Below are 14576 nucleotides of genomic sequence, written 5' to 3' on the forward strand. Positions count from 1 at the left end.
TCACATCTATTCCCCTTCTCTCTTAGCTCCTTTCTGTCTCCTCTCCCTTTAACTGTCTCCTGCCTTGTCCTCTCCTGTCTTTCAAGAGGGAGGAAAAGCCTCGAGCTAGAGACTCCCCAAGTCAGTTATTCCTCTTCTGGGATTTCAGAGATGGAATGCAAGGGGTCAGACCTGCTGGTCTTCCCAGTTCTTGGGTTGCAAGGTGGACAAGTGGCATCAGTCACAGAGCAGCAGGATCTGCTGTGGAGGGAAACGCAAAGAGGAGCCCACTGAGCCCCAGATGTTGCTGTGGACAGCCTCTTTCTGCCCCAGCATGGGGGTGGTAGCTTAACCATGGATTATTTTTTATTGGAGAATCTAGACAACACTTATTTTCACTCCTGCTGGATTTCATCCCCTTTACTACCTCAGGGCAAAGAACTTGGTTTCAACCTTCAGCCTCTCAGGAGTACTGGAAGGGAACAACATTTGTCTTTTAAGGCGTTTTTGGGGAAAACCTTTCTTTTTTGGCAGGTTGAGGGGGAAGATTTTTCTTCTCTTCTCTAGTTTATTAATTCCTCCTAGTCTTGATTTAGTCTAGAGTGTGTTTTTGCAAGCTCCTGAGATGGTCTCTTCCCCTGGGACAAAGCACGGGTCCTGCTGATCAGACTACAGGAAAGCCCTATCTTAGCATATTTGATTCTTCTTTTCCTGTTTCATAATTGATATTGGTTTTACAGTAGTTTATACAAAAACTCCCAGATCTGTTTGAGCATGTATTTGGCTCCAAACAGCCAGCATTTCCTCAGCAGGCATACAGGATTGGATGTCGTAGCCCTTCCTCTCATCTCTCCACTGAGACTCTGTGAGAACGCCCTGACTGCACTGCTGCTCCCCTATCCCTTCTCACAAGGGCTTTTGCTTGCCAGTTGGTGCCAGGAACTGGTTTAACTGGTCCTGAAAGATTAATCCACTCTGGAAGTGTGTTAACAACATGGTGTTCTCCTTACTGCAGCGTGTCCTCTCTGCACAGTCACTTGGATGTTGCAAGCTGGGAATCCTGACACCAAGAAAATCAAAGACCATGCATGTATGTAGTCTCTTTGCTGCTCAGAGTATGTGTGGTATGATGTCCACTCACCAATTAGCAAGGAGCATTCAGGGGGTAAAGCTGCCAAACAACAGTGAAGGTTCAGTAGGTCCCTTACTAGCTGCTATAGAAAATATCATCTCCATCGTGGGAGCTCCCCTCTCTGTGCTTGTACTGCCACGTTGGTGCCAGGACCTTAGTCCCAAAAACCTGCCAAAGAAACTGGCAAAACGTTTCCCACTGCTGGCCCTGTCCTCGGGCCCTGTGCTGCAGACAGGCTGGAGCAGCCCTGCAGGGTGGCAGGGCTAGCCCCTCAGACCTGCCAGCTGCCAGCACAGCCTGACAGGCAAACAAACAAACAGAAATCCCAAAATAAATAAGAGCATTTGAACCACCCACACCAATAAAAGAGGCCTGAAGGGTTTTAGGAAATATATTTGTCACTCAAAAAAAGAAAGAAAAAAGCAGACAGCAACAAAAACTAGGCATAGCAGATTCACCACATCACAGCACCAGCCCATTTTAAACAGACTGTGGTTACCTTGGTTATGTAGTGGGTACCCTTTGTGAAAACCAAATAAACAAACAACACACACTCCAGTAATGCAGGAGCTGCTCTCAGACTGCATATTGGCTCTGAGCCACATCTCCCGCAGTAAGGGGAGTGTGGAAATGCACAGCCTTGGCAGCAGCTTCCAGTGCCTCAGGCTCTCACAGTTTATTTTATTTATTTATAGGATTTTCTATGGCACTCATCACCCTCATATCTAAGCATCTTAGAGGTATTAGCAGACTTACCCTCACAACCCCTCTTTGTGATACAAAAGTTATTATCCCCACTTTATAGATACTGAACTAATAGGTCACTAACTTGCTCAGATTCAGAAGGCGAATCTGGCAGAATTTGGGACTGGACAAGCCCCTGAGTTCCATTCCTGAACTTTAACCACAGAAATTTCCCTCCAGGGGCATTAATGAGATTGAAGAAATACAGAAAGCAGACTGTCATGGATATATTTGACTCCTGATTTTTTTTTTTTTTTTGGTGTTGGGTCTAGCAGCTGTTAAGTACATAGAAAAAAAGGTAAAATTCTATTTTCACTTTTCTTCATTGCTGAGATCTAAATGGGGTTATCAATACAGCACACCTTTTTCATTAGTGTTTCTAATAAAAGCAACTGATATACTTTAGACTTGCATGCAGCCAAAGTCTAACACGTTTTTGGCATGACAGTAATCCTAAATTAGTTGCTCTATGTTTATTTTTATTTTTTGATTCTGTTTGTGGTTAATTTTTCTAATTTGAGGACAATCTGGTGCTGCTCTCAAGTAAGATTCTTTTTTCATTCCATTTTTTCCCAAACTCCTCTCAGTCGATGATTTCAAGAATTAAACTGCCTGTCATGCAGCTTTTTTGGTGTTCAAACTGGCCACTGCTATAAAGAGTTGTGCCTCTCGCTCTCCATCACTGTACAGAGAAGCAGCAGATACTTGTGTGTGTCAAGAAACCAGGAGGATCCCATGTCACTGCAAATGAACCATGAATTTCCAGGGTTCAAAGGACAACGAGAAAGACAGGATGAGTCATGTGACTTTTGTGTTGCACCCTGATAAATGGCAGGTCAAGGAGGGTTGTGTTTAATAGTATATTCCTCAATGAAATGTCACTTTTTCCTCAATGTGTCCTCTGTGTGAGCTAATTAAAATCATGTTTTACTGCAATGTCAGCACATGAAGTTGCTGACTTTCTTGTTGTCTTCTACATAGTACAAAATGAATGTTGTCATTTGATAAATTCAGGATCTTAAAGGTTCTGTCCGATGGGGTCTAATGTATGCCGCTCTATATATGTTTAATGCTTTCAAACTGCCTCTCTTCCTTTGTTCAAGTCACAGCATTCATAACCTGTACATAATGTTATCTCCTGGCATACTTAAGCCTCACCCTCCTCAAAATTAACAGAATTTTTAAAAACATCTCAAGCAAATATTGGCATTGTTTCCCTTCCAGACTGTTTTAAATTAGTTTTTAAACCATGTGTCCAAAAGCCACACTCATATGCTTCCAATGAGAATTGGCTGTACAGGTGCAATTTTCTTACAGGTTACTTTTATATTGATATCACGGTGTGTTTGTTATGTTCATTTGGAAATAAACTCTACCACCTTACACCACATCTATAATAAGCAGTAGTTAAAGAGTATGATTATAGAAAGCATGATATTAATTTCTCTAACCAATAGCAATTGCAGGATTAGCACCAGGATTCTTCTTTATAAAGCTCTTGGAAACTGCTGTATGGAAATATGAATGAGAAAAATAAACAACCTGCTATTGCATTAACTTTCACTTTTACTATTTCTATCCTTGTATCCTGTAAAATTCCTTTTAACAAAAGCAGTCAGTATCTCTGTATGTTTTGCAGTAAATGACAAAGAGCAAAGTTTCCAGCTTTGGCCTGGAGCTGTATTACCTTGTGCTGTGATCCACACACTTCTCGTAAGTTAGTTTGGGACTGAGTCATTTCTTCAGTGAGAATTGTCCACATATGAATTTATGGATAGGTGCTACAGCAATGAGTGGTGGAAGTTGAAGCCACTGCTCAGTACAAGGTGTACTTTCACCCTCTTCCCCGCCCCCATGCTCATCCAGCTAGCTTCCCTAGCAGAAGCTGTGCTATGCTGACTTCTGGCTGAGATACAAAACACAGATCTCAAAGAAATTCTCTCACCTCCTAAAGACCTTATCCGAAGCCCATTAAAGCTGATGAGAGCCTTACCATTGACTTCAGAAGGCCTCAGATCCAGTCCCCCCAGGGAAAAGATGTTAACACTTGTGCGTCCTTAAACCAGCCAGGAGAACTTCTTGAAATCAATATCTCTCCATCAATATTGGTACCTAAAACCCCTAAAACACAACAGAGACACTTCATGTGAGTCCTGCCAGCTGCAGGGGGAAAAAAAAATAATTAGAAAACAAGCCCTTGGGAGACACCATTACCTGAAATAAGCAGCTGAGTCTGAGCAGTGACCACAACAGCTACAAAACTGTATCCTAACCTTTCTGTGTTTGTACTCACTCAGCTTTGCTTTACTGTACTCCCAGCTCCACACTGAATGCACTAAATGACTCACATTACACACACTGCAACAAAGGCAGTTATACCCCAATCTTCATTAAGGTCTTAATGCAGCAAGGTACTTAAGCACATGCCTAACTTTAAGTACAAGGGAAGTCTAATTAACTTCAATGGGACTGCTTGCTTGCTTTAAGCCAGGCATGTGCTTAAGTACCTTGCTGAAACTGAGGCGAAGACTCCAGGTGCTACCATTTATACAAGTGTCATTAAACACAGAGTTAGTGTACTTAGATACACAAGTTTCCTAACCCCTAAAACCACATCATTAAATTATAGCACTTACTAGAAAACAGCAAAGGTGAGCATGTTGATGAAGTATCACACACATCAATACACATACATAAGCATTAAAGAGATCAAAAATACAATATCCCATGCACATTTTCAGCACTCCACATGTGGTTTGTACATGCGTACCTGTCCCTTCAGATTTCCGGTTTCTATAGCCAGAGATTGCAGACTTATGAAAGGCCTGAGAAAAAGACCCTGATCTGAAAATAATACCATTTGTGACTTAGGTATAAAAGAACAAGGAACTGAAACTGGAAATGGTTAGTATCTCAGGGGCAAAGCAAAAACTGTTTAGGTTCCTTAGCAGTCCTTTTTTGTACTTTCAAGCATTTATGTTATTTTTCAGCTGTCTGAATTTCTTGTATTTTCAGTGCCCATTTAATTGTCATCAGATAGAAGTTAAGCCACTTACTTGCTGTGTGACTGCAGGCAAGTTGCTTGACCTTCTTTTTAGTCCTCTTATCTGGGTTTATAATCCAGCACAAATGGGAGCTCACTAAAATCTAGAAGCTGTGTGTGTGCTGAGCAGAAGAAGTTGGCTAGTCTGCTGGTTAGTTCATCGACAATTTTGTCAGGGTCAGGAAAAATTTACTGGGAAAGGACAACTTGTCTCAGACCAGGAGGTTTTAATTCTGCCCATTCCCCATGACATTTTTTTGAGCTGTGTTTCTTCATTAGTGGTTAGACTCCATGATCTTAGAGGTGTTTTCAAACCTAAATGAGTCTATAATTTGTTAATTCTGTAATTAAGAGTTGGAGCAGAAACCCATGAACTGCATATTTGGAGCTGCACAGGGGTTCCTACTTAGAAACCTAGGATCTCAAAAAATTAGGTCTCCTTTCTCCATTCTCAGTGCAGCTCACAGCTTGACTAAGGGACTGGCATCATTTCCCTGTGAGTATGTGGTTAAGAACCCAAAACTATGCACAGATTGTGGATTATTCTTGGATATCTCTATTTGGTAAACACAATTGTTAAATAAAGTTTGCCTCATGCTCAGGACAATATGGAGTGACTCTCTCAGACTGAACATGAAGGATTTAGCCCACAGGGAATAGTGCACCTGAAGGAGATCAGGGAAATTTGGTCTTTAGGATGAGGGGAGAGAGATAATAGACAAAGCTAATTGGTGTGACTCTCATTTTATATATGACGGTTAAATACTATGGTGATGAGTATAGAACTGAGTTTTTCTCCTTTCAATTGATTATCTGATTTTTTTGCTGAGGTCAGTAGCAAGTGTCTCTGACCTCATTGTTTGCTGAAGCAACTGTATTGTCACCAGCACTGGAGTGGAACATTGCTAACTGAATGGATTAAGAAAAGTGCTCATAAAAATGCTGAAATGCACTCAGTCTTTGGTAACCAAGATCATTACTATATAAAAGGAGATACTGAAAAGAGCATTACACTGGACAATTGCTTCAAATAATCATTTGTTAAATATCAATTTACCCACCTGTTATTCTACCTACTGCTCAGTGTTGAACTGTTGGATGCTCTAAAAAAATCTTCAAACACTTGAAATTAAGATTTATTTGAGGAAAAATGACAGGGAAAGCATTTCTAGAGGGTATTTCACTGCAAAGAAAGCTATGTATTTACAAAGTTATGCAATTACTCAAACAGTATTCAAGTATGCTTTGAAAACTGTTAAAAGAGAAGAGGAGAAAAACCTGCTGTCTTAGTTCTTTTCAAACAGAAAAGTGCTTTGCTTGATTTTATAAGCAACATGCTGTTCTGTTGTCAGCCTTTCTGCATCTGTTATATCATGGGTCTTGACAACATCATGGGCCAATGTCCCTTGTGATTGAAGTAAAGTATTAAATTTTAGTATCCAGAACAAGGTGATATTTCAAAGGCCAGACCACTATTGAGCTTGCAGGTGATAAGTCTCAAATTCTGAAATTCTGCATTTTATAGAGAAGCACAACTGCTGACTTCAAAAATAAGTTTATAAGAAATTGCCAAGCACAAATAAACAAAGTTCCCAATGCTCTGGACCTGATTAGAGCCAGAGGTTTCCAGGACAGAGTGCAAATTACTTTTCTTGAGCTTCTCTGTGGCTTCTTCGCTTTACAGAATGCGAAACACCTGCTGGTAGTGGTGTTAGAGAAGATTACACTAAAATCAGGCCTCAGCCTTACTTGAGGTCACAGAATAAAATTCCTGTAACTGAAATCTATTTTGCACCAGTAATAAAGCCTCAACAGCACAGCTGAAATAATTGTATAATGCCATTGTAAAACAGGGTAGAGAAGAAATATGAGAAACTCCACCTGGATTCCATCTCTGGGGCACCCAACATAAGAAGGAGCTGCTGGACTGAGACACGAGGAGGCCAGTAAGATGATCAGAGGGCTGGAGAACTTCTCCTGTTCAGCCTGGAGAAGACCAGGCTTCAGGGAGAGCTTACAGCATCTTCCAGTACCTAAAGGGGACTAGAAGAGAGCTGGGGAGGTTCTTTTTGAAGGTTACATAGTGATAGGACAAAAAACAATGGCTGTAAACTAAAAGAGAGGAGGTTTAGGTACAAGGAAGAAATTCTTTGCAGTGAGGATGGTGAGACACTGGAACAGGTTGCCCAGAGAAAGTGTGTGTCCCCCATTCCTGGCAGCGTTCAAGGCCAGGTTGCATGGCACTCTGAGTAATCTGGTCCAGTGGAAGGTGTCCCTGCCCATGGCATGAAGCTTGGAACTAGGCCATCTTTAAGGTCCCTTCCAACCCAAACCATTGTATGAATCTGTGATTCTATGAAGTTTGATGATTTCCTGAGGAATATTCTGCTTGAGTAGATTATGTGAGTGCAAACACCTCTCGGTGTCATTAGGACAGAATTGTCCCATTTTCAGGCTGTAAACTGTGAATGCAAACACATTAACCTTAGGAATCATTAAGTTGCAGATGTTGGTCTTTCCTGCAGGGAATCACCAAACTAAGAAGTGTCATACCTGTCCCTTAGAATGGATGTACGTTTGATCTGAATGGTGAAGTCTGCATTTTTTTCCCCAAAAGTATGGAACTGGCTAGTGCTGTCAGGAGAAATAATGTGAATTGCAAAAGGTGGATACGAAAGGTAGGTGTTTGGGTAAGCAGCCAACACAAAACGCTGTGGTGTTCACTTCAGCTATGGAATAAACCAAAATCCTCTATTCTACAATAAGGATTTATAATAAGAAAGAGAGCACCTAAAATAAGCTTTCACACTTGGTCCTCAGAAAGGGTGATAGAGCCCTTGACTGACATCACAGTAAAATCACAGGTAAACACCATTTCCTTTCCTAAGCAAGATTCATGACATCAGGGTCATTCTGTTCTATGTCACCCACTATCGGACAGCAATTACCTTCTCATGAACCATTTCATTCATTCCATCTTCCATCCAACGGCTCCCATAAAAATTCTGTTTCTATGATGAAGATAGAGGGGGCTGTAAAAGACAAGAGAACATAGAAAGAGAAAAACAACTTGACACTGAAAATTAAGGAGGTAAATAATTTAACAATGAATTTCTGCAGAACTGAGCTGAAGTCAGAAAAAAGCCAACCTTTTACAGAGTAAAGCCAACCTTTTTGTCTGCTCTTACTACAACTAATGAAACATTAACTATAATACATAACCATTGGTGATCATATTTCATTTGATAATCCATTAGGGCCTCACATAGTTCTCTGCTTTTTCATATAAAGCATAATACTTTAAGGGGAGGGAAGCTGGCAGACAGAGGCGGAAGAGGATTTGTACTCACACTGTGTGCTGGCACAATAATGTTCTTCCTGCTGCACTAATGGCTCCTCCTGGTCAAAGAGTTTAATGGAGCTTAGCTCGGGATGTCTCAGTAACTTCTTAGATTCTAAAACTAAACTACTTTAGACTTAAAATACAAATGATGATAGTCCTAATAAGAAGACACATTCCCAACTAGACTTGAGAGTGAAATATATGACAAGAATGCTAAAACAGATGATATCTTTCTACCAACTAATGCTGAAAAAGATGTCGGTTCCTTACCACAGATGAATTCACTATCTTCCTGCAGTTCTCCAAGGCAGAGGAGAAGGAGAGGATGTTTGCACTGAGAATGTTTGTAACATTTTGTTTAGCCCCTGCAATTGAAATACGTATATATATTTTAAAAAATACTGAGCTCTCATATCTGCATATATTTTGCTCTTTTTGTTATGCGACAGCATGTGGAGAGAATGCAAGGATCCCCTCACCACATTGTAGTCCAAGATGCAACATAAAATACCTTATTTCTATGTCAGCCACAAATGTGACGTTGAAAAAAGTAAGAGGTCTCTATTAAGCAGTTTCATTTTTTCAGACTTTCCACTGTTACCTTTTTCTACCTCTCAAAAAGTTTCTCCTCATGACATAGAACTGATATTACAGACAAATCTACTTGACCGTCCAGATTTCTTTAGCAACATAAATCTTCTTCTTCCTCCTGATTTTACTGAACACTGGAGTCTCCTTATATATGTCCTACAATTGTACTTGAATCCACTAAAAATTCCCTATTAAAGATATATTGTTGTTCCCAAACAGAAATATCCTGCATTTTCTTTCAATAGAAAGAAAAATTTATTTCATCTGAAATTGGGAAGGAACGAAGAAAACTTGTAATTCTCTTTCACAAAATTGATTGGGTTTTGGTGGTTTTTTTTTTCACCTGGGTTGGCAATATCTGTCCTGACAGATCTGTGTAGTCTCCTTGGTCAATAGATATAGATATGAAGAAGAATAGATATGAAGGATAAGGAGAGCAGCTGCCCTGACTTCAGAGAAGAGAAAGAAGTCTGTAACATACCTTACCAATTATATGTTATAGCATTTGTGCAGGAATGAAAATGCAAAAAAAATTATTCTAGACAGCTTTTGAAAATTCAGAGTGTAAGCAGGGAAAAGAAAGAGTCAGATTTTCATACTACTGGACTTTTTTTAGGCAGTTGCATCTTGGTAAAGAAGCCTAAAGTAAGGTTAAGGCCTTATCATGTTCCTCCACTAGTAGCTATCACTTTGTGCAGAGGAAGTGCCATTGCAGTTGTGCTGTCTGGTTTGATGGAGACTAGTCAGAGCTCCAAGAGGCTGAGGTTGAAGCAATGTCCAGCAATGTGCAGCAATGCTGCAGAAGTTTGATACAGCCCTTCCACTGCTGGATGCCTCCAAAGAAGCACTGAAGAACGACTGAGCTAGGTAAAGGGAGCCCACAAGTGCTCTGATCTAAGGAAAAACTGCCTTTGCAGCCTCTTCCGTGCAACACCACTGTTTAAATAGAACACACTAGTTTAGTGATTCCTGTTACTTCTCTGAGGATAGTTACTTCTCTTCTCCTTTCTATACTGCCTCATGTGTAGAAGATCACTGCCTGACAGGTAAAAAGAGGGTCATTTTGCCATTTTACAATGTTGAGAATGAGCTGCGAGAATGTGCTGGCCACCAATCCGTGTATAGGAGGCACTGAAGGCCTGTGTGGGAAGAGGAGACACTGATAGCTGGGGTAATTATTAGCTGGAGCCCCTAATATCTAGCTAGTGCTTGTATGCTAAATTGTAAGCACAGGCTTGAGGTAGATTTTCAGGAACTCTTGAACAGGAGTGAGAGATTTTCCACTTTTTCTCTACAGGTATATGCTCAGCTTCAGGGGTGTCTTGTGCCAGCTTTCATACACAGTCACCTAAGATCCCGCCAGCCCTTTTGTTTCTCTTGAACGTCCTCAAACAGCAACAGGGGGACTTGGAGACTGTAACATCCTTGTGAACTGCTGTGAGGAGAGAGAGAGAGCCTGATTCCCTTCTTCTTTAAAGGGTGTAAATCGGGAATGTAGTCTTTCAACTGCATCTTGAATGAAACTGCCTCATCAGCCTCATAAATCCAAGGAGAGAATTGGGTGCAAAAGGATAAACAGAAGGAAAGAGACGAGGGAAGATGGGGAAGCCCATCCTTCCAGTTCCTGCCTTAACTCCTTTCTGCGGCTAGGAACAGTTGATGAGCAGTTGATCTGCATTTTCTAAAAGGGAATTATCCACCGAGTTGGATACCAGGGTTCATTTAGTATACATAAAACCTAGAGTGAAGTTTATGCATGTAACCTTTAGACTAAAAAAAACCTCTTTCTCTCTCTTTGAAAATGCTGTTGTTTTGAAGGACCTCAAAAGTATGCTAGGTACATTACAGACATATTAGACTGCTGTGAGTCACATCCAAAGCAATATTTATGGCTTTGGATTTTGTTTTACTTTGTTTGGTTTTGATTTTATCTACCAGTCTATGTAGGACACAAAAGGTCTCCATAGCAGCATGATGTAAGGATACCTTGATCTTCTTGAATTAAATATTTGCTTTCAGGTTTCACTTTCAGTTGTCCATTGTGCAGGGAATCTGAAGCCCAATTTTGTGTGTGATGAGAAAACTGAGTAATTTTAATGATACAATATAGGTAGGTTCTATTCCTCCTCTAATGCTTTGGTTGTAAGTTATTGTCAATTTTGATAGTGTTTTCTACCACTGCTCAATTAATAGAAACAGTTCTTTAAAAATACTTAAGTTTGCCATATTTTGCTTTAGTTTAACACCTGTGTTTGTTGGGGACTTTTTCATTCCCTAGGGGAAAGAAAAAAACACATTAAAAGAGGTAAAAACCTCCTTAACTATACAGAATTTTGTACTGAGTCATCATGGTTGAGATTTCTGAAGAAAGCAACATTTTGCGGTATTGGAAATTACCATAGCTCTTGTAAACAGGTGATAAAAGTGTCTGTCTCGGTGGTTATCAGGTTGTTCATGTGCATAATTACTTCTTACAATGCACTAACCCTCTATGACCTGACAAAATTGGTAAGGATGTTGCATTTAATTTATATTTTCAAGAATATATTTGAAGATGGGTTTTATGTGTGTGTGTGTGTGTGTGTGTGTGTAAATCTACCATATAGATGCAGCACTGAGATTTCCTTTCCTGAAAGCTAGAAAGAAATAAAGAAGAAAATGGTTGCTAATAGACAATAGGGACAAAAATAGGAGGGCAAAATAATAGCAAAAAAAAAAGAAAAAAAAGATATAGGGATTGGATGCTGGGAGAAAGTACTGAGCTACCTATAATACCTCCAGAAAATAGAAGAAAATATCAAGAAAGTCCATGATGCAGAAATCCATTAAAAAGTGAAAAGAATCAATTTCATTTATCAAATTAAATAAATGAAAAAAAAAACCAATGCCAGACCTAACACAGATGTTTTGCAGTATAGTGGGAAAATGAAGACATTTTCAAGCAGCAAGGCTTGCAAGTCATCGTCTTGAAATGCTTAGATCAGGTGGCACTCTCTGTTAGAAAAGTAAGCTCTGTAATGATATTGATTGCTTCCAAGGCCATATTAGAGATGAAGACAAGTCCCAGGAGACAGGTTGTTGTCACCTTGACCTTGGGTCAGAGCTGGACCACTGACCCCCGACACTCAGGACTTCTGCATTGCATCGTGATATCTTTCATGCCTACAGACAAAGTCAACAGGGGACATGTGTCGATGTGGCCCTTGCCAAATCAGAATTGACTGGCCTGTAGGAAGCTGGAGAGCAGCGGGAAATGTGGGTTAAAGTATGTCAATAATGTTTCACAAGAACAATTTCTCCCAAGAATTGTAGCTGTTGGAATGTTTTGACATTTATTCGGTAGAGAAATGTAGCATGTTTTGTGAAGCACTTCAAGAGAGCTGCTGCTAACTGCCGTGGTGTATTGATCTTCCTGTTAAATTGCATGGGCACACTTGGGAGATCATTGAGATTCAGGCAACAGGACAGAAAGGATCGGCTGCACCCGATGGTCACTAATGGTAATTGGTTTCGATCCTTGCACTTGAAGAAGCCGTGATTTACTTGGTTCACAGATGAATTGTAGACACTAAATATTTTGAAAAGAAAATATACCGTGATTTCTTTTTCTCATGTCATTTACAAATTATTGTCTCCACTTCGAATGTTTCATATAAAGTATAGAAATCCACATGACTCAATGTAAGAACATGCTAAGCAAAATTTCAAGGAATTCCCCATTATCTGTAAAGCTTGTATTAGTGCAGAGCAAAAGAACTTTCTGATCCTAGTATAAATGAGTTAATTAAAAAATTATAAAAAAATTTAGCAGGATCTTAAGATTCCATCAACACTCTTAAGCCTCCCTATCATCACAATAGATCTTTTTTACACTATGCACATTCTTCTCTCTATCCCATTTGGTGGTGTATCATCACAGTCTTAACATAACGAATGTTAAAAAGAAGTGTATTGAAGGCAACTACAAAAGTAGAACAATGTAGGTAGGTATGGCTGGCAATGTGATATTGCAGTAGATTATACTGGGATAAAGGATCTGATGTGAAAATTGGATACTAACATTAATATCAGAGTAAATTATTGCTACAATACAGGAGCTGATATAAAAATTGGAGTATACTTCCAAAAATGAATGTGATGATAATGCTGCCAAAATTCATGCCACACATGATTTTCAAAGCTGATTTTAAAGGGCTTCTGTAGCTTTCTGCTTTATACAAGATACTTTGCTAAGTATATGTACATAATTACATGAAAGCAAAAACATTCACTAAATGAAGGCTGCTTTAATACAAAGAAATTCATCTATACTAAGATTCTGGGAAGGAACCAGTTCTGTACTTCTTTTAATCTGTTTCAAGTACATGTGTCCTTTATGATACATACTACATTCCTACGGGTTTTTAAACGACAAAAGGGTTTTCAGGTTTTGTTTTGTGGTTTTTTTCCCTTCAATGGAGAGGTCAGCAGTTTCTACAAACAGCTTAGTTTCATGCATAAACTTGCATAAAATATCCATAAAATCTATATAGCACCTTGACAAATAGAAAATAGCACAATATAAGGTAAAAACCTATATTGTTTCTTTGTTAACTGAGATCAAAATTATGCTTATCTGTATACTTTTGGTTAAAATGACTGTAAATAAATTCCAAATTCAATTACAGCTAAATCATGCATTGTAGAATTTGTATCATCCAGAACTAAAATAGATAAAATAGAGAAAAATGAATGTCTGAATGCTACTGAAGGTTCAGTATAACAGCAATATGGCATTTTCAATTGCTGTACAAGTCTCAAATTTCTGAAATATTTACAAACCTTAGATAATGACAACCTCAGGAGAAAATCAAGAAAACAGACGGTATACAGGAGATAGCCTGAGGCAACCAGTGATGAGGTCAGATCTATACAGTATGTGTGCTTTACATGAAAAACGCTCTACTAAAAAGTCTTTGCGTACTGCGTAGAGCTTTGGGATGTAGCAGGTATTCACTAGGGGAAGGTAAGGATTATTTACTAGGATCAGTAACATGGAATTCAATATTAAAACCGACAAAGGTTATCATCTATTACACATTAAATTCACCACAGTTGTTTGACAACTCTCATAGCAACAGATTCCATCCTTAACAATTCAAAGCAATCTTTCAGATTAAAGTTCATGTGATCACTTTAAAGAACTATTCATTGTTAATCAAGCAATATTGCTTCGGGCATCATGTTTGTCTTTCACTTCAGGCTATTTGGTTGATTGCAGAAAATGCTGAGTTTCTCTGTGTGTGTGTGTGCAGAGCTGTGTGCCTGCTAGGTGGAAGTGACAGGTGAGGCAGTGGGGAAAGGGGGATATGGGAACTGATTGAATAGACTCTGCAACAGTGATAAATAAAGTCCCACTGGCTGACTGTTTTGGTGGGTAGGATGAGAAGTATATTCTGCCTTAATAATTGCACAATTTAATTTTTCAGGATATTAACCAATGATGGTGTCTTTGAAATACAAAATATTTCTTTAGAACACCTAATTCTACATGTATAAATAATATATACACATTCATATGTGCTTCTAACATTGCCCACATCTTGATCATGCAGTACTTTACATATTTTCTAGTCAGAGCTGTTACTCAAAGAAAGGTACTTCTCAGAGGGATTAAGAAAACCCAATTCCAACATTTCACGGCATAGAAACCCTTTTTTTTTCTCCCCAGTTGTTCAGCATCTGCTCCAGCCATGTCTTATTCT

The 14576-nt window shown here is 39.3% G+C and overlaps 1 long non-coding RNA gene across 1 annotated transcript in view; it reads right to left on the reverse strand.

Annotated features, from left to right (window-relative positions):
* The window catches only part of LOC108447382, a 17929-nt gene extending 9329 nt beyond the window's left edge, over positions 1-8600 (reverse strand). Inside the window, exons 1-3 of the long non-coding RNA XR_001862928.1 lie at positions 8512-8600; positions 7847-7930; positions 3849-3976 (exon numbers count right to left, since the gene is read on the reverse strand). This is a non-coding gene — a long non-coding RNA (uncharacterized LOC108447382). The remainder of the gene's footprint in view (positions 1-3848; positions 3977-7846; positions 7931-8511) is intronic.
* Positions 8601-14576: the final 5976 nt, after the last annotated feature.

The sequence above is a fragment of the Corvus brachyrhynchos genome, unplaced genomic scaffold (assembly GCF_000691975.1).
Source record: "Corvus brachyrhynchos isolate BGI_N302 unplaced genomic scaffold, ASM69197v1 scaffold83, whole genome shotgun sequence".
In the NCBI taxonomy this organism is placed as follows: Eukaryota; Metazoa; Chordata; class Aves; order Passeriformes; family Corvidae; genus Corvus; species Corvus brachyrhynchos.